The following is a 26,108-nucleotide window of genomic DNA, read 5'->3' as shown; positions in this document are numbered from 1 at the left end:
AATAGTGGGATTGACCGTAACATTATACAACCCAACGGCTGGGAGGGCGAGCATGTTTAGCGCGACGCGGGCGCGAACCCGCGACCCTCGGATTACGAGTCGCACGCCTTACGCGCTTGGCCATGCCAGGCCTAAAACTTGCAAATATATTAATGTTCCCTAAGAAAGAAAAGCCAGCGAATAAACCTGATAGCTACCGACCAATCAGCCTGACCAGCTGTGTAGGCTGGTCATTCTTGAAAGAATAATCAGTAATAGACTCTCCACATTCTTGGAGATAACATCAAAATTACCAAAAGAACAAAATGGATTCAGGAAATTTAAACAAACGACAGACCACCTTATCCGATTAACCGAAACAATAATAGATAGCTTCAATAAAAAAGAATGTACAGTCGCTTGCTTCCTTGATATCGAGGAAGCATTCGACACTGTTTGGCACGATGGTCTAAGGTTCCAAATGAATGAAATGGAACTACCGCGAGGAATTATTCGCTGGTTATCTAACTTTTTGAAAAATAGAAAATGTAGAGTAAATGTTAAAGGAACTTTTCTGAATACTTTACTCCACAAGCTGGTGTCCCTCAGGAGATTAATAGCGACTTTTCATTAATCATACGGTCACTAATTTGATTTGTTAAAATAAAAATAGTAAGGTGGATGTCTTCGTGTCTAATAAAAAACTGTAATGTGAAATAAAGATTCGACTGCAGCCAACCATACTTCATGATCCATAAATTTACTTTGAAAATTGGCTAATTAATTATTAAAATTGATCTGTTGATATCACGTGAGTGTGTGGCTCAATAATATCACTACATATGGAGTTTTTAATACTGTTCCAAAGATTTGTTTGTTTGTTTTTGGAATTTCGCACAGAGCTACTCGAGGGCTATCTGTGATAGCCGTCCCTAATTTTGCAGTGTAAGACTAGAGGGAAGGCAGCTAGTCATCACCACCCACCGCCAACTCTTGGGCTACTCTTTTACCAACGAAAAGTGGGATTGACCGTCACATTATAACGCCCCCACGGCTGGGAGGGCGAGCATGTTTGGCGCGACGCGGGCGCGAACCCGCGACCCTCGGATTACGAGTCGCGCGCCTAAAGCGCTTGGCCATGCCGGGCTGCGCCGTGGATACAAGGGTAAATTTAACAAGTTACTGTTTAGTTTTATTTGTGAGTTAAGCCTACCGATCAGTGAGGCTGTAAAACTCGTAATAGAAGTTAAACGCTTTCATTTTCACTTCAACGATGTTCGTTTCTTCTTCTCCAAACTTGTTATTATAATTTTGTAAACTAAGAGACTGTTTTCAACCTTAAATTTTTTGGTAGGAGGAGGAGCTACAAGAGAGGTGGTCGGAAGACTTTCCCCAACATTTCAGCATACGTGAAAGTGTAAGTCAAGGTACTTTCCATTCATAGATAAAACTATAATCACTAACGTTTCAAATTTTCTCTCGTATCTACATCAAAAACTCAAACCTGACGAACTAACACGCATGATAATTCAGTAATTGATTGAAAATACTTTAGCACTTTAAGTAACGAAAGCTCTGTTTATATGTGGCCCGGCATGGCCAAGCGTTCGCATCCCGGTCGCGCCAAACATGCTCGCCCTTTCAGCCGTGGGGGCGTTATAATGTTACGGTCAATCCTACTATTTGTTGGTAAAAGAGTAGCCCAAGAGTTGGCGGTAGGGTGGTGATGACTAGCTGCCTTCCCTGTATTCTTACACTGCTAAATTAGGGACGGCTAGAGCAGATAACCCTCGTGTAGCTTTGCGCGAAATTCAAACCAAAATATCATAATATACGGACGATCATAGGATGTTAATTATTGTTAGTAGCTTCATATTTTTCTTAAACACAAAACTACACAGTATTTTTGCTATATCTTTGCTCTTTGCAGTATAGTTTGGAAAGTTTTGTTTGTTTGTTTGTTTTTTGAAATTCGCACAAAGTTACTCGAAGGCTATCTGTGCTAGCTGTCCCTAATTTAGCAGCGTAAGACTAGAGGGAAGGCAGCTAGTCATCACCGCCCACCTCCAACTCTTGGGCTACTCTTTACCAACGAATAGTAGGATTGACCGTCACATTATAACGCCACCACGGCTGAAAGGGCGAGCATGTTTGATGTAACGGGGATTCCCCTCGGTGGGCTGAGCAGATAGCCCTTTGTGGCTTTGCTATAAGAAAATCACAAATCACAATAACAAATAAATATGATAGTACTAAATGTAGATGTCACTACTAGTACTGATTCACCGAGAATACTTCATATTCACAAATGAATACCACATAAGTTATATATATATATATATGAACGAAGAACAGAACGATGTAAATGCAATTCAAGAACACCCTCCACTATCATTCCAAAAGACGAAAGAAAGAAATGGTAGTAGAGGCATATGTTTGAATTTAAATTGTATTGTTAGGTTTTGGATTTATACTAAATATATTGGCTCGGCATGGCCAGGTGGGTTAAGGCGTTCGACCCGTAATCTGAGGGTCGCAGTTTCGAATCCCTGTCGCACTAAACATGCTCGCCCTTTCAGTTGTGGGGGGAGTTATAATGTGACGGTCAATCTCACTAGTTGTTGGCAAAAAAGTAGCCCAAGAATTGGCGATGGGTGATGATGATTAGCTTCCTTCCCTCTGGTCTTACACTGCTAAATTAGGGACGGCGAGCGAGAAATAAAAAACCCCACTAAATATGTTGTTGTTTTAGAGTGCTGATTTTAATTGCAGTAAGTCTACGGATTTACAACGCTTCAATCACGATTTCGATTCTCCTCGGTGTGCTCAGCAAATGGTCCAATGTGGCTTTGCTATAAAAAACACAAAAACATATAAAAAAGTTAAAATCAATTGCTTATTTACGACAAAGAAGAGTAAACAGAGTACATAAAATAAAACTGATTTCAGAACATTCTATTGCATTTCTGATAACTTGAAATACAGACACCAAACAGAATTTTATTTTAACGAGCTGGTCATTAACTGGGAAAATTGCTTAACTGTAAGCATTGCTTACATTCTTTAGTGTCACATTAAATAACATATCAATCAAAATTATGATTTAAAATATTAATATCATAAAAGTATTCATATAAACAAAATTAGTGTTTCCAATTATTACTTTTTTGATCATTCCATGTACCTGATAAAAAGTTTACATGATACATACAGACAGATGATTCTATTCGATATAAAAGTGGCCAATATTGACAGCTATCGCTCAAGAACATTAAAGCCTAAACTTTTTTAATATTTGACTCCCATATCGCAGTTTTAGAACAAACTTTTGGATCAAAGTTTGTCTGTTTATTTTCAGTTTCTCTTGATGGTGTCTCGAAACACTTGAACCACTTAAGAGAAACATCTTGATACACACTGTTGAAGTGTTTCTTGTTGTTTGTGTGTATTTTTCTATTTGCTTTGTTAAGATGGAAGTTCGTTCGTTTGGAGTATAGCACAAAGCTGCACAATACGCTATCTGTGCTTTTCCTATCACGGGTATCGAAACCTGGTTTCTAGCAGTGTGAGTCCGCAGATATATCGCTGTGCCACTGGAGGGCACACTTAAATACACAACTAAAGTACTCAGAGCTGATGTCAAATTTTACTACAAAGACACACTCTATCCATATATAATTTGATTACGCTAGTTCTTCAACATGTCGGCCACTTCTATTGAACTATAATCTGAGTGGACGAGACAGTATAAACTATCTTTATTTCATAAGTAGGAAAAGGTGACTGAAAGTAAATAAAAAATTAAGATTGACGCACTCGAAAATTTTGCAGAGGAAGACGAGTTCCTATCTCAAGCAGTATCTATAATAACAACGTGTAAATACCTGAAACTGACCTGTTAGAAGATAGAACAAAGATATTCCTCACAAACAAGACAAAACTTTTAAAGCTATTCATCCAATAGAGAATATTTTTATGTAACACTTGTAATGAGCTGCTTTTGCTACGCTAATTTACAAAAGTGTACATTTTACCAAACTATCAATTTCTCTTCTCAATGGCCATAATTGGACAATAAAGACGACCAGTTACCTCCCATCACTGCCAGCACACATCTCTGACAACAGAAAATAAACCAATCAGTTTCGTGTGGCTGTAAAATGAGCTGCAACCAGAACTGTTATTGTGAGAAGTAATTATCGTTGTGTACACAGGGTCTCTGTATAAATGTTCTAGAACAAAGTATCTCATTCAGGATTGGCCCGTTTGAGTTTGATATGCTGTTGATATTTTATTTGCCTACCTGCTTCTTGCTTCTTCTTCAATCGGGTGTCGAAGTTGCCTTCACTATTTCAGCTACCACGCCTGCCAGACTCATACTGACAAGTTCCATGTTAAACTCATCAATCTTTATAACCCAAATTATCAATAATCATTGGCCCAGCAGGGCCAAGCGTGTTAAGGCGTGCGACTCGTAATAATCTGAGGGTGGCGTGCCAAACATGCTCGCATCCCCAGCCTAATTAAGTTTCCATAATTAACACAATAATGAATTATGTGTGTAATACATCTGCACATACACACACAAACAAATTTCTATTATTTCTCTTTAACTTATGAAATCTAGAACAAAACAATACTCAAACTAGTAATGTTATTTATGAAGAGAATATTAGTACAATATATTAACGTATTGGTGTAAGTATTTTATTTTTATTGGACATAACTGCCTATGGAAATAGATAATAAAATTACAAGTGGATCAAGAAAAAATAACTGGAAATATGAAGAGCATTACAGAAGAATGGTTGACACTTGGACAAATAAAAAATAAATTCAGTAACTATATTTGAATAGAAATGATAAGACAGCCTTGTTTACAAAACATTCAGTGTATAATATGATTAAAATGATAATTTCATAAACCTATACTTAATTTTATTTGTTAATATTATATAGTTAACTTATTACTTCATAAGAAGGTATGGTTGTTTGTTGTGTTAATGTTTTGTATTCTTGATTGTTTCATCACTTGTAATGTTACAAAGACACTTCTCATCTACTGGTGATTGTGGATAAAAACATTTCTAAAATATTGTATAAATACTGTCATGTTCATATAGTCTTTTATAACTAACTATCATTCATATATAATTGCACTATTTCATGTACATTCTATGTATTCTAGTTCCTTGATCTTTGCATGACTAAGTTTTGTTTATTGTTTTTGTTCTTATTATTTTTGTTTGTTTGTTTGTGTTCATTGTTAAATCTTTATTAATGTAAAAAGTTTCCAATATATTGTATTGTCATGGTTTCTAAAATGTTGTTAAACTAAGATAATATCTATAATTACTTTAAACAAGCAGCAGTATTCGGTTTCATAAATGTGGGTATAGTAAGTTTGTGCCTTCGGCTTTCCATTTTCTAGCACAACTTGATAGCTAAGATGTTATAATTAACACTTTTATGAGAGAGTACTATAAAAGTGATAAAGTGATAAAAAACTGTATGGTGGTTTACTGTGTTGAAGACTTGGCAGGTTTGTGTTTTAAGTACTCTTGATTTCATACTTTTTCATTTATTTCTAAACCATTTTCTAAATGAACTGAAGCTATTCCTTAAAATTGTATAAATATCATTATGTTATCTAAAGAATAAAATTTCTCCAAAATCCAAAAGTGATGAAACATATATTCCCTGAATTAACTGCCAAACAGTACAACAAACATTTTCACAAATTATATTGATTGCAGGTGTCTAAACCAATTTTGTATTGTCTAACTGGTATCAGGCATTTCATTCTATTCCAGCCACCAGCTGTTACCTTCCACAGATATGTGTACATTCATAACCTATAACAGCATAATGGACAATATCTCTATGTGAGATGTTGGTTAAAGCAAAGTAGCTGCAATCGTGTTCAATAAATCATGTAAACATGAGATTTACATTAATATAAAGTTTTCACATCAAAGAAATAGAAAAAACAGTAACTAAAAATAGTCGGGTAATAATAATCAGATTTGGCTTAGAAATGTCTTTAAGAATTTTATTATGATGCCATTTCTAAAAGTTATACTTGAGACATAATTAATAGTTAAATTACTTAGAAAATAAATAAACAGATTTAAATATTTTTGTCAGAGATATTTAGAACATTACCAACTGTCCATGGCACTCTCACAACTCAGTGCGAAAGGAAGCATGCATAACCCTCTCTAACATGTTTATCCTTTAAATTATTTATGCCAGCTGCTATGGAAATGTTTGATTCGGTTTTGAGAATTAGTTTGACTGGTTTTATCATCCATTGTGTTTATAAGAAAATTTTATCAAGAATCTCAATCTTTTGTAACATTTTTTATGCATATTGATACCTTAAAGTGGTCTACTGACATTTACTCAGTCATCAACAAATTTATAACATTTAATGTTATTCATCTGTTTCATGTTTATCATATTTCAAAGTCCATCTTCTGACAAGATAAACTATTTTAGTAGTTAGGTTGGACCCTGTTTAAATTGAATATCATCTAAGCAGTACGTCTTGAGTTTATCATCTGTTTTGGTCCATATGAGAATTTTATTAGTTCAACATAAAATGTAATAAATGATTGAAACCAGGATGCTTGAAATGCAGAATTAATGTTTGCAAAAGTTTTTCTAGCAATTGTGTTCTTCAGGATATACTTTAATTTTACACACACACACACACAAGTCATTATTTGTTTAAGTTTACGCATTAAAATGTATTATATACCAGATTGTTTTCATATACCTGTTGAGATGTTTCTTTTATCATATTTATTTTCAGAAGTTCTAGATCTGGCTAATAAATAGTAAGTTTGAACACAGTGATAAGTTAATGGAAATACATTGCTTTGTACTTGTTTCTCTAATAAAGGATAAGCCTTTTTTTTTCTGAGTTTATTACACTGATATAACAGGCAGAAGATTTAATTTCCAGTCTCTGTTTCTAATTAGAGAGAAGAGTTAGTTTAAACCTAACATGTTTTGTTACCATTGTTATACGGTCTCAATAACTGTCCTTAACGTTTAATACAATGGATGTCAACATCAATAACAAGTTATGAATCGAAGTAGAGATGAGTTGTATGTGTCAACCACACAATAATTGTGTGGTATCTGCCATTACTGTGTCTCAAATTTTGTAAAGAAGGTTTATACCCCCTCCATTCCTCAATGCTTTCAGTTGTAAGCTAGTATCTGGCAATTTAATTCACTAAAGTTTTAAAATCAACACAGCTTCTATTTGTAGGTAAGCATACACTATGGGCTATCTGTGTTCTGCTCACCACCAGTGTAGAAAGCCAGTTTCTAGCGTTGCTGGTCCACAGACATACTGCTGTGCCACTTGGGATGCACCAAAACTTTAGAAAACTGAAAAACAACAACCAATTTTCATGTTCTTGGAAGAAAGTTTACTTTTGTTATGTATCTTCTCACCTGTGATTGTTTGTTGTTAAACATAAAGTTACAGCAAGGGGCGCATGTGGTCTGCCAACCGTGAATATTGAAATCCAAGTTTTAACGTTGTAAGACCTTACACTTACCCCTGAACAATCGGACGTGTCCCACTTTGAGTGATTTAATTTGCTTTATAGAGATATATTTTACTGTAGTTATTTGTTACAGCTTCCACACCCAGTAAAACACAAAAAAATCCGTAAAATTGAATAACATATGTTTGATTTTCTTTGTTAGGACTAATCAATTTAATCTTATGGTTTGATTATAATATATTGTAATATTTAAAGTATTTATCCAAGTCTCTGTTTGTCTCCCTTTATTTATCAAACACATTTTAAGACATGAAACGTTCGGCCAGAAGTTTTTCTTGTAATCGAAACCTCACCTTTTTACTGGAAATGTTTATTTGTTATTGACGCCTGACATGATCTATTAGAGCGCTTTGCTCGTAATTGGCAGATCACTGGATTTACATCCGTCGTCAAACATGTTTACCAATCCCTTTAACGTGGGATAAGAGCAATCAACGAATTGGCGGTTGATGAATGTTGACCGGTCGCCTTCCCTTTAGTCTATCACTTCAAAAATTAGGGACGATTAAAGGAGACATCTTTGCAAGAAATTCAGTAAACAAACAACCTGTTAATAACTCATGATGTATTCATGGTAGAAAATTTGAAAGTTTCTAGTTATACTTTGCTTTGTATGGTAAGTTTACAGCAAGAAATAACAAATGATTCATTGGTAAAAGATTATTTCGGAATCAATAAGCAGAAGTTTAATATTATTTTTAACATAACCACTTCGAAATCGATAAAACGGTAACAGCATCCCCATCTATTGGTTATTGTTTAAATTAGAGTCAATGTGACTGTTATGAGACTATTATGAGCATCAGTGCTGCTAGTGTGGATTATATTACGTCAGTATAACTGGTATGAGACAATTTGGGTGTCAGAATGACAACTGAGATATTATAGATGCCAATGTAACTGATATGTTGGGTGTCAGTGTGACTAAAACTGTCATGTTCTTTAGTGTGACTGGTTTGACTCTTTTTGTGGCTGTTAATGGCTAGTGCAAGACTGTTATGAATGTTAATACCACTGAGACTGTTATAGATGTCATTGCGACTGGTTTGAGGCGTTTATAAAGGTTATGCACGAGACCTCATGCACCTGATCGGCTTTGTTTATTCCGCCACATTGGACGTAATAACAAATTAGTGAAATAACGATGACACTATTTTCAGTTAAATACTTAGAACTGAATCGTGTAATAATACCAGTTTATTGTGATACTGTTGGTTGAACAAAATACAAGGCTGACCTTTGGTTATCTTTGTCGGTGTCTCCATGTAGAATACTGGGGCTACTGCACGTGAATAACACTCTCATATTCCTGTTACACACGTGCAATGTACAGTCAAACTCTGGCCCTCTAGTTGACCTACAACCCATACGAAGGGCTGTCGAACAGTTGTGATTGAAGTAGTTACATACACATTCGTAACATGGTAAAAATACTTTCTTTCTGAGAGTGAAATGATCATAAATATCAGGCTGTCTGCTGTGTCTACCGAGGGGAATCGAGTCCCTGGTTTTAGAGATGTAGATCTGAAAATGTACCACTATTTCACAGGAGGACAACATGAATATAAATACTAGAACTACAAAAGCTACAAAAAAACAAAAAACATTTTTTGATACAGACCCAACCAACCCCATCTAAAGGTACATGTAGCGTAATGTTAGAATACAAGCATTGTGTAGATAAACAATTAGATCTAGATTCCAGGTCTAATGCCCCGGCAAAGCCGGGTTAAGGTACTCGACTTGTAATCTGAGGATCACAGGTTCGAATCCCCGTGACACCAAACATGCTCGTCCTTTCGGCCGTGGGACGTTATAATGTGCGGTTAACCTCAGTATTCGTTGGTAAAATTGTATCCCAAGACCTGGCCGTGGATAATGACAGCTTTGTCCTCCCCATCAGTCTTAAGCTAGTAAATTAGGGACGGCTAGCGTGGATGACCCTGGTTTATTTTTGGCAAAATTAAAAAAAACACAACCAAAACAACAAATATACAAATAATCTAGACCTAATAATAATAAATTTGATAAACGTTATCAACAACCTAAGAAATAAGTCGATTCTCTCTAAGTTTTAAAATAACATAAATCGTCTGCACACATGAAATATTACTAAGTAGGTTTGTTTGTCTTGTTTCTGAATTTCGGCAAACCTACACAAGGACTCTGGCTATTCTTTTACAAACAAACAGTGAGATTGACCATCACTTTACAATGGCTGAAAGGGTAAACATGTTTGGTGTGACAGGGATTCGAAATAGCTACTGTAAGATTGGTAGTCGAGCATCCTATTCATCTGGCCATGCCGTTCTAATATTGTGTTAATGAAGGTCTATCTATCTATCTATCTACCACTCGATTCCGTCAAGGAACATAGAGCCGCAATCACTTGCAGTTTCACGAACAGGAATTTAAGTGAGTAAGTTGTTAGCCCACTGCACCGAGCCCTCCCTTATTTAGTAGTGTAAGACTAGAGGGAAGGCAGCTAGCCATCACCATCCACCGCCAACTCTTGGGCTACTCTTTTACCAACGAAAAGTGGGATTGACCTTCACATTATAACGCCCCCATGGCTGGGAGGGCGAGCATGTTTGGCGCGACTCGGGCGCGAACCCGCGACCCTCAGATTTCGAAGCGCACGCCTTAACGCGCTAGGCCATGCCAGGCGTTAATGAAGGTATACCAGTAATGTAGATATGATGGCTGGTCCACCGTTCCCATGGTAGGGTATGATATCCCAGCCAGTAAAATGCATCTAGATTAATCTGTCTCCTTTCCTTACCAGACCTTCTGGGATCACTATATTGGAGAAGATATGACGGGGAGTTCTTAAGCAACTAATAGTATTTAGTTGGACCAATATCTTTCTAAAATCAGTTCTTCAACGAAGTAACCAGCATGATATTGTAAAATGGAGAGTACCCACCAGTTTTAACGTTCTCTGGTATACCACAAAAGTAAAGAGTTATATATGGAAATGAAAAGGAAGGAACTACATGTGCAGTTTGTCCAGAAGTCGCGTTTGAAACCAGAGAGTGGTGACAGCGGAATGATACATTTGACACTGAGTCTGATGAATAAGTGATATTTAAAGAGAAAGTACTAAGACAGGTATTCTTATCTCTCATTCTTATCAAGATACTACACGAGTGTCTGGAAAAAGATAACGATCTCACTAACTCCGGTTATTATAGACCGATTAGTCTTCTCAAAACCCAACGTAAACTCATGGGATAACCAACTGAATTAATTACTATTTGGAATCCAATAAAATAATAAGGAACAACCAAAACGTTGGTAGAAAAAAAAACAGGCAAACAACAGACCATCTTGTTGTACTTATTGAATCCGTTTACCGTGGTTTCAACCGCAAACAATCCAGTAACCACTTTCTTCGACATTCAGAAAGCCTGATTCAGTCTGGCACAATGGTCTCAGGTTTGAAACACACACCATAGGTTCACCACCCCGGATTGTCTGATGGTATCCACTTTTATCAGGAATCGTAGAGCTAAGGTTAAAATTCACGAATCACGTTCCATCCCTACTAATTTAACTGCCGGAGTACCCCAATGTTCAGTACTTAGTCCAGTCCTGTACAACATTTATGTCAACGATATACCATTCCTCCCTTAACTACACGTTAATATCACAGTATGCCGACGATATCGCTATGTGGAGTACCTCCAGTAACCCACATACTGCTGCACCCAGAATCTAAACGACTCTAAACACTACATCACTGTGTTCATCGAGGAGAATAGAACCCTGATTTTAGCCTTGTAAATCTGAAGGTTTACCACTGCCCAGAGGGATGGAGGCTAACAATACCGATTTATGAAAAATGTAAAATTGAAAATATATAATAATGAATATACCTGTTGGTATAATGAAAGAATTTCCACAATAAACTTTCGTAATTTAATAAAGCGATATTAAAATATGTGGGCGATAATTACTAATTCGATTAAAATTCAGTAATAAATCTAGAAGGAATTACGCTTTCGGAAAAGAACATAGCCGAAGAAAAGTGTTCGTGAGTCTTTTAAATTATGATATAAAATTTTGTATTGTTGTGACAATTAAACTGTATATTTTAAAAGTAATTGGGCTATTATCCTGTTTAAAATTTTATTGTTCGATTTTATGTTTTGAACTATGCATAAGATTTTAAACTTTTGTTGATTTGTTTGCTTGTGAACTTAAAGCTGTGCAATGAATTATACGAATCTCACTACATAATGAAAAATATTTGTAAGATTTAATAATTTTGTATATGTGTTTAGTCAAGATTTACGTTCAGTGTTAGATCGTAGCATAATTATAAATCGTGTTATTAAATTTTATAATAATGTTTATGCTAAGTTTTACATCAATGTTTAAACTAATTTACATTTCAATTACAAGAGAAGACTGACAAAATTTATAATGTTGTAAAAATCTCTGTCGTAATTACGTCTTCATTAAGTCGTTGATATAACTTTCCGTTTCCTCTTGTTCCTGGTGTTGTTCAACAATTCTCTTTCATTATTCATGTTTTTAACATTTTGTGAGTTCATCAGTCATCTTTGTCTTGTATAACGCAACTTCTCATGAAAAAGTTATTCCGAATTATGTTATAGTTAAAAAATTTCATTTCAATTTACATTAGGCTAAGACGGTTTTATTAAAGGTGATTTTTCCATATAGTTCGAGATTAGTTGACTTTATAATAACAAAACAACATATATCAGCTTGTCAGGGAGTGAGGCCAAACAAGAACCAAACTAACTAATTTACGCGAAGTGTGGCATTATCAACTTGTCGTGGACCTAGATCATCGATAAAATATTCAGTTTCAGACCAGATATAAGACTCAGTGTTGTATGTAAGTTTTCAAAACCTCTTCTAGATAAACCATCATTTGTAATAACTATTAGAAATAACCGTTATTATGAATGGTATTGTTTTTTGTGTGTTTTTTTTTGTATATTAAAATATATTTCATTTAAGAAAGAAAATTGTGTGTATCTATCTTGTTGGCAAATGTTGTAACTTTGATACATATTAACAGTTAATTAAATACTGAATTAAAATTAAAATTTCGGTTATTTAAAATAGTAATACACATACGTAATGTAATAATTCATAGACTTGTCCGAAATATATAATAATGAGTAAAGTAATTAGTTGGAACTCTTTCAGAGAAAAAGATCGAAATAAATTGAAATAAAAATGTTATTCAGTGCCAACAAGATATGATCAAACAATTAAAATTAAACTAAACACAACAATAAAATGCAATACCTACTTGTGCATATAAAGTTTCCCCTCTCAACAAACTTTAAATTTCTTCATACGTACGCAAGCATGCAATTATTTCATGACAGCTTTTTAAGCGGATCATTCACGAACTTCAACAACAACTCAAAAAACGAAATGTTGCGAGCATTAGATCGCGATTTCGAACATGATGGAAACGATCCTAAGTACCTCTCACCCTTAAATATCTATTGTAAGTTTCGTAATATGCTACCTATTTCTAAACCCTTATAATTCATCATTTTGTTGTTATATCATGTAGTATATTAAAATAGTCTTTATGTAAATAAACATAAGATAATCCAACAATGTGAAAAACATTGGAATATATAGACTATTTACATAGTAAGTATATCCCTGTGTAAATTATGAACGTTACAACATTAATGTGCATGGCCCTTATACAGGTTCTGAATTCGTATCAATGAACATTTGTGAAAGCAATACCCTATTTTATGTTACGTTCAACAAGTAGCAGTTACCCAAAACATAAAATAATTACTAACACCATAAATTCTGGTAAAAAAGGTCAAGATTTTATCTGATCCTCTCAGGTCTGCCCAAAGGATTTAAATATTGACAATAAGAAACAACGAACAAAACAAATTAAATTGGATATGGCAAGAAAAGGGTATGCCAATTAAAAATACGAACAATGGACAAATTTAACATATTATGAATAATGCAACAACAAAGTAACTGGGATTCAGTTACAGTACAAAGAAAATAACGTTTCCAGAAAGGGAAGAAAGGTGAACCTTTCGAGACTGATCATCCCAGGACTACAAAACTTAAATACTGATATCTTGAACACAAGAAACTGACACTCCTTGGTCTTTTTAAAGACTTAAATCCCAATACGGAATGAGCAGAACGATTTTTTTTCTATAATAGTTCTTAGTTGACTCACTTGTTTATGTTTGGCTAGATCATATTTTTATAGAAAGATCTGCTGCAAATATAACGAGAAAAAAAAGAGTGGCGTGTTTGAGTTTAGTTTGAGTGGTCGTTTGTGAGAGAGACTGAAAGAGTTTGTGAACCTACGTATTAGTCTTTTTTTTTTTTTTGTTATAAGCTATTATTGGCTTTTTGTTTCAACACGGAACAACTTATAAATTAAGAGTAAGTGTTAAATGTTTATAACATTTCTAAGCCTAGTTGCTTTTGAGAATTTTGTAACCGTTTGAAATATTGACAAGTTTTGTTGTACATTAATTTTGAACAGCGGACTTTAATAACCACATGTCTAGTGTGAAATGGCAGCTCTTAATTTACAACCTGCTGCTAAATTTTGACACACTACGTTTTGGAAGTGGATGTGTCTGAATTAGAGGTTGCTCCTACGTGAGTCTACAAAGAAGTGATTTTTTTTATGATTGTGCCCTTTCGAAAATATTGTATATAAGTTAATATTTGATATTGTTCTTTTTATTTCTATAACCGATTTCTAAAACTACAAATTTTTAGTAGAGTTCTTTTTTTTAGCGTATTACAGAGTACGATTATATGGAATCTTGTACTATAGTATAACATTTATCATTTATATACTGGTAGAAATATTTATATAGGTATTCAGTTCTGCTTCTATTAAAACCATTTGTGTGTTTGCTGATGAGTTCTAAGATTTTTAATTTGTTGTGACTGATTTAATCTATCTTTAAATTGTTCTTATGTAAGTCAGAATTTGACAATAACAGCTGAAATAAAATCACCATGGAACTGGATCTATCAAGACTAATTTTTTACATTTATTGGCGATTCCTAGGTAATTTAGTGTTACAAAAAACTGTTATTTGTTGGAAGGGCATTTGATATCCTTGTTTGACGAAAAATATTTGCACACTCAAAACATAAAGCCATATGCAGATAGGAAATTGTGAATTTCCCTTCTACTTAGTGATATTGGTAAACAAAGGAACGCGGATCAACTAGAGCAATCAGAGATATCCAGAAAGTGATCTGGAATATGTTATACCTCAGCGATGAGAAATGAAGTGCATTATCTTGTAACAAGATATCAAGATACCAGTTCAATATACGCTCCAAAACGATATCAACTTAGTATGGGATCGCTAAGACACATTTTTCAATCATACCACTCGTTCAACCGTCGCATACTTTAAGCAACTTGAGAATGAAACGGGTGTTAAGGATATTCCTTTTGAAATTATACCAAGAAACTTTTCAAACGAGATGCGTATAGATTTCTGTACAATCAGACAATTAAAATGGACGATGAACAACCATTATCGTCGCATATTACATGGGTTATGAAAAGCATGGAAGTAATGTGAGGCCCCACGCTAGTACAGCAATAAGTCTACGGATTTACAACGCTAAAATCAGGGGTTCGATTCCTTTCGGTGGGCTCAGAAGATAGCCCGGTGTGGCTTTGCTATAAGAAAAAAATACACACAAATAATGTGATGTGCGTTACAAATGAAAATTAAGCTTGCGATAGCCCTCTGAAGAGGAAACCAGGTCTATTATCAAAAATCAAGTTTGTTAAATAGGTCATGAACAGACATGGTAAGACTCCAAATCAGATTTTTAACATAAAATAGTTAGTATTCTGTATTTTTCCTAAAATTTAAATAATTATAAACTGTCTTAAAAACGAGATTGGGAAATTTACTTTTTTACTTAAATGGTTTCTGAGAGTAATAAAAACCACCAATGATGGAACAAAATATAATTGTTAATATTGAGTTAATAGTGAAAAGAGTGATATAAATATTTAATCTGTAAAACGAAGGTATTATGGGTAACATTTCAGATACAAATTCTACAAACATTTATAATACTTAAAAATGGGTTATCTGCGCTTTACCCACTACAGCTATTGTACGAACTTTATTGTTCAAGCATTCCTTTTTTCCTTAGCTGAATGGTTAAACCTAATAAAGGGAAATTTGAAAACGCTAAGAAAACACGTCATTGTTTCAAAACATTTAAATTATCTATAATTTAAAAGCGAACTATATAATAAACGTGTAGATATATTTTACTTTCCCCTAAAATAAACTATATTTACTTTATTGTCTAGTAAAAATCTGCTAAACAGAATAATCAATTTAAAAATAACACTAGATAAGTTCTAAATTTTTATAACTACATCGTATTGACTCAGATAATATTTTAATTAACCTTTGCCTTTTTTTTTTATTTTGAAGAACGGTTAACTGGTCTCTGACAGTCAATCGCGTTATATAGTTCCAGAAGTTAGATACAGGTTATTACGGGAGAAAAATGTTCTGTTTCAAGAGTAAATAAATCCAAAATAATGAATAATATATATTTTATATACCCCTGTTAGTACAGCGGTGTGTCTACGGATTTTCAACGCTAAAATCACGGGTTCCATTCCCTCAGTGGGCTCAGAAGATACCCCGATGTGGCTTTGCTATAAGAAAACACACATACATTTTATATATTGTTTTCAAGTTCATATGACATGTTGTGTTACAGTCTACAGAGGATATAATTCTTTTCGTAATTCATGACTTGCGCATGTTTTATTGACATCAATGCTATATAAATTCCAACGTTAAGCATCCCCTATGCAACACTATTTTAGTACTTGCTGATTGAGTGATAGGCAAAACTCTGGTGGGAGTTGTTAGAACTGGTGATTTCTTCAGGCACTTTGCAGCTTCCTTTTGATAAAACAAGAAACTGCTTACCATTGAGTTTCTGATCGTGGCACGCGCTGTGAAAAGTTCAAACTGTTTTCGGGAAGATGTCCTGATTTCTACTACTCGTGAACCATCCTCATTAATCTTAACCAGCTGACCCCACACGTCATCAGTGAGGGGCAGAGTGTCCATGATATTATACCCTGACTTGAGGTGACTGGATTGTAGTTTAATACTTCACGTGGAAACAAGAACAAAATGTGAATGTTGTGAATGTAGATATTATTGTTTCTCTTTTATATTAGCATGGATTAAAAAGTTGAAATTTCCAGTTAATATCATGCTGCACGGATGATAGCGACAAACATAAAATCACAACACTGTTGTTGTTGAAAGAAATTCCACGAAGCTAAATGATATACTAGCTCCATACATGTTAAACTTTGGAATGAAATGGACATTTCGAACGTTAAATTCGAAATTACTGATTATCCAAAGTCACAATAAATGATAAAAAATGTTCCATTGTTTATATATTTGAAAAATATACTACTTTAAATAATATCTTTAATAATATTAAACTTTAACATTAATTTTGGCTTACTATCTTCTACTGAGACAGGCCACCAGTAGTTTGTAGTAAGCGTGCATGGTTGTGGATCATAATGTTCGAATTTAAGCTGTGCTCAGGTTCTAAGAATGACAATCAGTCGTGTTATTCGGTTATAGGAGGTAGATAAAGGTTATTATGACAGTAAGTGCTACCGAGTAGCTAGTAAGTTGTTTAAAATTAGGAACGGCTGACTACTGGTCTCTGATTTGCCGTTTATCCCGAGTGAGCGTACAATACCCATCAGGTTGAAATATTGGTATCAATCTACTAAGAGACTTTTCAAGAGTGTTTGAAAACTTAAAAATTCTTAGCCCTTAGACGGAGAAACAATATTTATGTGTGAATGTACGACAGCCTGAAGAAAAACAAAAACTAATTGTATTAAATATATGTTAAAAGTTTGAGTTAATCTAGGTAGTCTCATTAAGAATGTTGTCTCAGATCATTGGATCTCTGTAAACGACCATCTAAATAATAGTGGAGGCACTTTGTGGATAAGATAATGACTACTGTTTTACTATTTTCAAAATTAAGAATACACCATCTGTCAAAACCTGTCATTCATGTAACGTTTTTCAAATACAAAATCCCAAATATAAAGAAAAACTTCTAGGTGGCACGTACTTGTTTTTTACTGATAGTGCTAGAACTCAGGATTCAATCCCAACTGTGGACTCAATGCATATACTTTACTGCGTAGCTTTACTTTAAAGTTAAAAAAAAATATCAAACTGAAAGATGATTAACAGAAATAGGTACATTATCTTGTAATCTAAAAAACGTCAAGTTATTTATCGTTAATATAAATAGTATGCGAGAATCATACTCAATATAAAACTTGTGTTTATTTGTTCTAGAGAGGAACCACATTGGGGTATTGATGTTATTTATGGATATATCTATTTTAATTGTAAGAAAGATTACAAACCCTCCCAAATTTCCTATCTATCAACACAATACAGAAACAGGACATACGATTTCTTTCCCCCACTTTAAAATTCTTTCAACAACCGAACAAGATACTGAACTTATAATAAAAGAAATGTTATACATTAAAAAAAACTATTATTCCGTCCCTGAATAACATACAGTCTTGTATGGATTTAAACCTATTTTAACTGTGCAACTTGTACCTCAGTTTTCATTTTCTCGTTTTGTATTTGTTTATTTCTTATTTATATATTTTTGTTGTAATCATATATATCAACCTTGTCCATAGTTCAAAGCGTCTGAAAGTGCCTTATCCACCTGGACGTGCCGAGCCATGTTGTTTTCAGATTATTATCTTTCCGTTTTGCTGGAAAAATCTTACTTCAAACTAAAGAAAGTAGATACAGATATATCTTCTATCAGTTTTCAAAACAAAAATGTTATTCCTAAGTCTTTTAATTTAAAACTATTATGTTACAGCTTACAATCAATGTCAAAAATACCTGCTGGAAAAACTCCAGTGAAAAAAAAACAACACCAGCATAAAAGTCATCTCACGGCAAAGTTCAACAGAAGTGAGACTGATTTTAAGAACAGTGTTACATTGTTAGTTTTTATACATTTAGTGTTTAATTTTTAGATGTAAAAACGGAAAACTGCTCGTCACGTACATTTACAAAATACATAAATTATTAAGCTCTGTAAAGTTACTAACAGCAAAAATATACTGACGTAAATCTTTAACTTTAAGGCCTCCTTAGGGACTTGAAAACGAAGAACAACAAAATAAAACTTTACAAACAGTGCGTGCACCACCAGGTATAATATACGGCCTTCCTAAGATTTATAAACAGAATCATCCATTGCGCCCGACTAGGCATGGGCAGCTGGTTCGGGTGTTTGACTCGTAATGTAAGGATCGCGAGTTCGAATCCCCGTTACATCAAACATGCTCGTCCTTTCTGTTATGGGGGGCGTTATAAAGTTATGGTCAATCCCACAATTCGTTGGTAAAAGAGTAGCCCAAGAGTTGGCGGTGGGTAGTGATGGCTAACTGCCTTCCCTCTAGTCTTACATTACTAAATTATGGATGGCTAAAGCAGATAATCTTCATGTATCTTTGTACGAAATTCAAAACAAACAAACCAGTACGCCCTATATCTTCTGCAAGCAGAATGCACAGTTATAAAACAACCAAATTCCTTATACCTGGCCCGGCATGGCCAAGCGTAAGGCGCGCGACTCGTAATCCGATCGCGGGTGCGTGCCCGCGTCACGCTAAACGTGACGGTGAATCCCACTTTCGTTGGTAAAAAGTAGCCCAAGAGTTGGCGGTGGGTGGTGATGACTATCCCAGCCGTGGGGGCGTTATAATGTGACGGTGAATCCACTTTTCGTTGGTAAAAGAGTAGCCCAAGAGTTGGCGGTGGGTGGTGATGACTAGCTGCCTTCCCTCTGGTCTTACACTGCTAAATTAGGGACGGCTAGCACAGATAGCCCTCGAGTAGCTTTGTGCGAAATTCTAAAACAAACCTTATACCTATTCTTAATCCATTAACATTTAATGAATTTATTGTTATTGGTTCATTTTCATTTGTTAAAGAGTTAAAAGATCTACGCCCTCGTAATGAATGTTTATTGGGTCCTTTTGATGCAAGTTATTTATTCATAAACATTCCTTCGGATTAAACCGTTGACATTTGCTGTCCTCTTTCAATAGGAGTCTCTTGTTCATGGCTTAATTAAATAACAACTTAGATCTTTAATTATTCGTTCTTTAAATAACAACCGTTTTGTATTTAATGGACAAATTTAAAGTTTGTCGAGATTATGGGAAGATTACGATGAAAAGTTATATTACCGTAATTTATTGACATAATTGTTTTAGGCCTTTTTACTTGAACTCAAGTCAGCAACTGCTTACAAAATCTAAGGATATTTTTACCGGCTAATTCCTCCTAAAGAATTATGTAAAATATAAATCAATTTGGTTTACCTTCTTTATTAAGAGCTCTGGATCAGATTTGTTTGTTTTTGTTTACTTCCACTTAATTTAATATCGACAGTTTCTTGTGCTAACACTTTTGAGTTCAATCTATGTTCACTATTCGAATTAATGTTCTTTTCCGAATTTTGGGCTCGGCTTGGCCAAGCGTGTTAAGGTGTGCGACTCGTAATCTGAGGGTCGCGGGTTCGCATCCCCGTCGCGCCAAACATGCTCGCCCTTTATCCGTGGGGGCGTTATAATGTGACGGTCAATTTGTTGGTAAAAGAGTAGCCCAAAAGTTGGCGGTGTGTGGTGATGACTAGCTGCCTTCCCTCTAGTCTTACACTGCTAAATTAGGGACGGTTAGCACGGATAGCCCTCGAGTAGCTTTGTGCGAAATTCAAAAGCAAAAACAAACTTTCCGAATTTCCGTTACGTTGCTATGATACAGTGACGCTTAACAATAGTTCTTGGACGTTGGACGTGCAGTGGTTGTTAAACTAGAGGTTCAGGTTTTTGTAAGAAGTTTAAAATAACCTTAATTTATGACATTAAAATGTTTGTATTATTAATTTCATTGATATATAAATCTTATTTTATTCTTTTAAAAAGTTGTATTTCTTTTTTATTACTTGGCGATGCTCCGATCAACCGTTCTTTTTCAAGACAAAAACAAGCCTATCATTAGACAAACCCTTAAGAACGTTTTGAATTGCAACAATACGCGAAGATGGAATGTAACGGAGATAATGCAAATAGAATTAAACAATTCCATAGTTTTCGGTTAATTTTAATTTTATTTCGGATATATTTCTGATGTATTTGCATGTTTCGTACAACTGTCTCAACTGACCAGAAGTTTGATTTGAGCCTGGAAATTAATTACATGTTGGTATGTATTACATTTATGCTATTTGGCAATATGATTGATGCACACAATTTCCTTTTTTGTTTACATAAATACATTTTAATAAAAAAACATAACATCAATTTTATTTATAATAACAGTTATTACTAATAGTTATTACAAATGATGGTTTATATACAACAGTTTTACAAACTTACAAACAATACTGAATCTTGTACCTGGCTTAGAACTGAATCTTTATAGGCTAAGTCCATGCCGAACAAATTAATTCTAAGTTGTGTTGCTGCACCTCGCTTGCTCTAACGCCGTCTTTCTTGGCTGGCCCCACACCCCTTACTTTATGGGTGAAGATGTCACAGTAAGAATAATAACGTCCGAAATTATTCTCTGAAGTTGAATGATTGGTAATGTTCAAAATCAATAAACGCTTCTGGTTCATTTCTGTTGTTTCCGATTAATAAACGTTACTCACAGTTATAGCTTCCTAGGCCTATAGCACACTGACTGGTTACTGTCTCTCAGCTCTGTATAAGAATTACGGAAGAGTGTACAGGGTGTTCGGAAAGTCACTGTGCAGTTTTGTAATCATATTTTATTCAGTCTATTTCAAGCCAGCAACTGATAGCGGTGTTTAGGAACGAAATAAGAAGGATCCAGGCCTGTATTGATGCCAACGGGGTCACTTTCAACATTGTTTATAATTGTCATTCATATTTACCTCCTGTATTCTATATTGAAACATGTCTGTTAATAAATGTAGAAGTGAACAGTGACTTTCCAAACACCCTGTAGTTATTTTGACACTGTTCTCGCGCGCTTTTTTCAACTAGATATTGATGCTTTTCACTTTCAACAATTTTTAACAAATTTCAAACAACAAGCAGGACTTGCACACAATACGTAGTCAACAATATACGTCACATGGAAAAAGAGAACTATATAGAAACAAACGCAGGTATTAAAATAAATGTACAGCGGAAAATTCGTTACAGTACATATACAGATTCTTCTACCAAAGGTAAAATTTAAAGGAGAACTAATGACGTTGAGGCATAATATTTCCCTTGATTGACCGTAAGCACTGCTGTTGGTTGCAGTTTCGCCTGTTGAAGGCTCATCAGCGCAGCTTGAGCTGGCTAATCAAATAAATATAATTAGACTTCTTATCACCGTGATTTGTATACAACATTAACGGAAGGGGGTTAAGTCGTCTTCAATCACCAATAAAGTAACCTAAAATAGTTTAAGTATTTGAATGATGTTAGAGGTCGTGCCTAAATCACTATTCCACATTATATATTGGACCAAGTATTTATTACTTTGTTAATGTGATTTATCTCAAAAAAATTTATTTATTTATGACATTCGTATTTTTTTATGTATATACATATATAACTATAATTCTCAAACATATGGTTTCAGTTGTTTGTAAACATTGTTATACACGGTTATTTATTTTACATGAAATATTAGATTTGAAACTTTTTCGTTTACGAATTTAATATTCAGTTAGAGATACGAAAAGGTCTTTGTTTGAAATGTTGTATCTACAGCATAGCGTATTTTATATTTATCTGTGCTTAACAACTTATTATCCGTGGTTAATATGTTATCAATTATTGTAAACAATAAGACAGTGAATTAATATTTTACGTCGTGTTCGCCTCCCAGAAACTGTCAAAGAATGATTACACATACTCTTGTAACACATATTAGTATTAAACCTGTTACATTTTGAAAACACTCTTTTCTTCCTGATATTTGACTTTCCTTGATCATTAATATAATTTACTATTTCTATTTTACTTTTTTCTATAATATTTTCATTTTCTGCCTCGTTCAACTATTTTATTTTATTTCGTTTTGATTTCCTGTCACTGTTTCTTAACTCCAATAAGCCACCAAGTAACTCAGCAGCATGTTTTCGGACTTACAACACTTAATATCAGGTTGATGGACACAGCACAGATAGCCCACTCTGTGGCTTTATGTGAAACTACAAACCAACAAACAACTCCAGTAATACTCATAAGGTCATCTCAAAGGTTAAAGATTAATTAATATTATATTTTAATTTCACCAAAATAATCCCAATTCTGAACTTCATTAACATATTATATCTTTAGTTGCCTTCTTTTATTACCTGTTAAAATTATGTCACGTTCGGTTTATTTACGGATGAAAAATCTCAATTTATTTCTGCCTTTGTCTGCTACAGATTTGTTAATCTTGAAATTTAGTTTCACATTTACTGTCCATTAATTTTGAAAGTTAAGAAGTTGATATAAGCTTCCTGTATCATACTTTATGTAATGTTCAAATATAATTAGACTGATATGAAATTCTGTGTAATAGTATTTTGCGCTTATAAAGTACCTTTTATCTTTATCCTTTGATACCATTCTGCCTGACGTCCATACCAAGTCAAACATATTCTTGTTTATTACGTAAAGAAGTAAAAAAAACTTCTCAAACTATCAAAAGTTGTTAACTTTTCGAAACTGTTAATGCGGTCGTGTGGCTTTATACATCAGGGAATCTAGGAGGTTACGTGAGTCATGGTTTCAAAAACTGTTACCAGATGGCAGTATCAGTAGGAGCAATTCGTGATGACGAGTAACCTACTTGAAGTAAAATGTATCTCAGGACGCTGCTCCTCGCCAGTACAGTGGTATGTCTACGGATTTACAATGCTAAAATCAGAGATTTGACTCCCCTCGGTGGGCTCAGCAGATAGCCCGATGTGGATTTGCTATAAGAAAACAAACAAACAAATCTCAGGACAGTTGGTGTGGGTATTAACACTTTGCCAATAAAGCAAGAACAACGTTTCGACCTTAGGTCATTTTCAGATTAAGAAAGATACAATATTTGTAGGAGTTGTATTACTAGGAGCGTTTTGATAGGGGGCGTGTCAGCGACAATCCTCTCACAGACCCAAACCACACTATTCTCTCACAGTTCTCAGGTGATGTTGCAATCTGGAATAGTGTCGAAAAACCAATAACAGCAACAAACAACCACTGCTAAACAATATAAAATTTTCACTGTACTGAGTGGATAATTAAAATAAGTGCGCACAAAATACAAGCCATATTATTTGCGAAATCGTAGAAAAGGTTTGGCTTGTTTTAAATTTCGCGCAAAGCTACACGAGGGCTATTTGCGCTAGCCGTCCTTAATTGTGTAGTGTAATACCAGATAAATGGCAGTTAGTCGTCACCACCCATCGCCAACTCTTGGGCTACTCTTTTACCAACGAATAGTGCGATTAACCATCACATTATAACGCCCTCATGGGTGAAAGGACAAGCATGTTTGGTAGAACATAAAGCAAATTAATATTACAGTTATATCTAGACATGACTCTTACAGGTAACAATATCAGCAAAATTCTTAAGGATTACTTTGACTCAAACTGCATACAACACATTAATAGCATAAAACCCAGAATTTTGAAAATAGCGAGTTACTTTAAGAATGTGAATGATAAAAAGAAGATTCAACAGAAAACATATTAAAACTTTACAGAACACACATCAGACCAGTCGTAGAATATGTTTGTATAACATGGATAAATGTATCAAAAACACTCATCAACAAACAACATATACAACATTGTATTTTAACGCAAGCATATACAGTTCCACGATCAACAAACTAAATATTTCTACACAACTGTTCAAACATGCTAATTCTATAAAACAGATAAAATAACAGTTCCAGAGAGGGAGGAAGAGGTATACAGTAAACCTGTCCCTTTCTGGTCCGAAACATGGACTAAATCCAGATGAAGAATAATAATTTGCTAGTGGATGTATAGTTCTAATAAGTGGCACCAGAGGATAGTGTGTTATCTACGTCTTCCTGAAAGAACTTTTTCGTGTCGCCATACACATAAAATGTCCAAACTCAAAAAATGTATCACTAACTGTAACGTATTAATGTGTTGTGTTATTGTTATTAAACAGAAAACTACCCAAACAGATACCTATACCCTTCTCACCGAAAGTAACGAAACCCTATTTGTAGCGTTATTAGCCCTTTGTCTTATCGCTGAGCCAAGTAATGTAGTACAGTTGTATTCACCTGTTTCTAGACGATCGTATATGAAAGTATATATTCATACATTTAATGTTCTCAGATTTATATGATATAAATATATAACTAGAGCTTGACGGTCAAGTCTTTGTGTATAAAGTCAGTATGTTACACATATTGGTCAATTGCTTTTGCAATGTTTAGGAAGATTATGTAACAAACATTATCTACTTCTGCAATGTGATACGAAAAGTGATTTTGACTTTGTAAGCACATTTACCCTTTATTAATATTTTTATGAAGCTTGAATTAATATATACATTTGTTATTTTTGTGTTGGAATTAAACTCACTATCCACTAGTTCTAATGAAATGGAGAAGCTAGAGAGACAGACTGTTTACAGTTTAGATTTCACTACATTCACTCTCAGCTATTAACATATAAGTAAACTTACAAGCTAAAGAAAGACACAATAACAAGTTATTTGATTATGTAGGGTGAAGGGGAAATCTTTTCATATAATTAAATTCTTTTTACATGTTTACAGATTATTTTATAATAGACATTTTGGGGGTATATATCAAGGGTCAAGTGTTCTCGTTCTAATGAAGATCAGTCTAGCCGTTTTTCTGTTATTTGTTCTTTTCACAGACACGATCAAAAGTACGTGGAAAGGTTCATTTGGTTTAAGTTTGTATTGCTCGAATTGGGATAAAGGATTTGCATAATTAAATAATCATCATTGTTCAATCTATTGTATTGTACATTACTCTAACATTTCTACAGAAGGTCAATCTATAGATTTCAACAGGTTTTTCAAATCGGTAAGCTGTTATAACAGGTAAAAATTATAGATAAAACTCCAACTCTATCATCTCAGGTGTTATCAATACAGATATTATTTCAAAATCTTGAGAAAAAACAATAAAAACAACGTTTTTCCAGAGAATTATTGGTGTGGAGAGATTAAGTATGAAGGCTGTAAAATGTACATTCATAGAACCAAATCATTTGAATTTTCTTCAGTTTAGGGATGTTACAGATATTTCACAAAAATATGGTTTTGACACTAATAAAGGAAGATATGAAATTTATTACTAAGTGGTCCATAATTTTGACGGTAAGAAAACAATTTTTAAATGGTATAAAACTTATCTGTTTGACGTT

The 26,108-nt window shown here is 34.2% G+C and overlaps 1 protein-coding gene across 1 annotated transcript in view; it reads right to left on the bottom strand.

The window, feature by feature from the left end:
- LOC143242211 (uncharacterized) overlaps positions 1-26,108 on the bottom strand; it is a 558,288-nt gene that overhangs the window by 67,495 nt on the left and 464,685 nt on the right. The window lies entirely within an intron of this gene.

The sequence above is a fragment of the Tachypleus tridentatus genome, unplaced genomic scaffold (genome assembly GCF_004210375.1).
Source record: "Tachypleus tridentatus isolate NWPU-2018 unplaced genomic scaffold, ASM421037v1 Hic_cluster_2, whole genome shotgun sequence".
NCBI classification, from domain to species: Eukaryota; Metazoa; Arthropoda; class Merostomata; order Xiphosura; family Limulidae; genus Tachypleus; species Tachypleus tridentatus.
The sequence above is the reverse complement of the archived record's forward strand: the minus strand, read 5'-3'. Positions and strand labels throughout refer to the sequence as shown.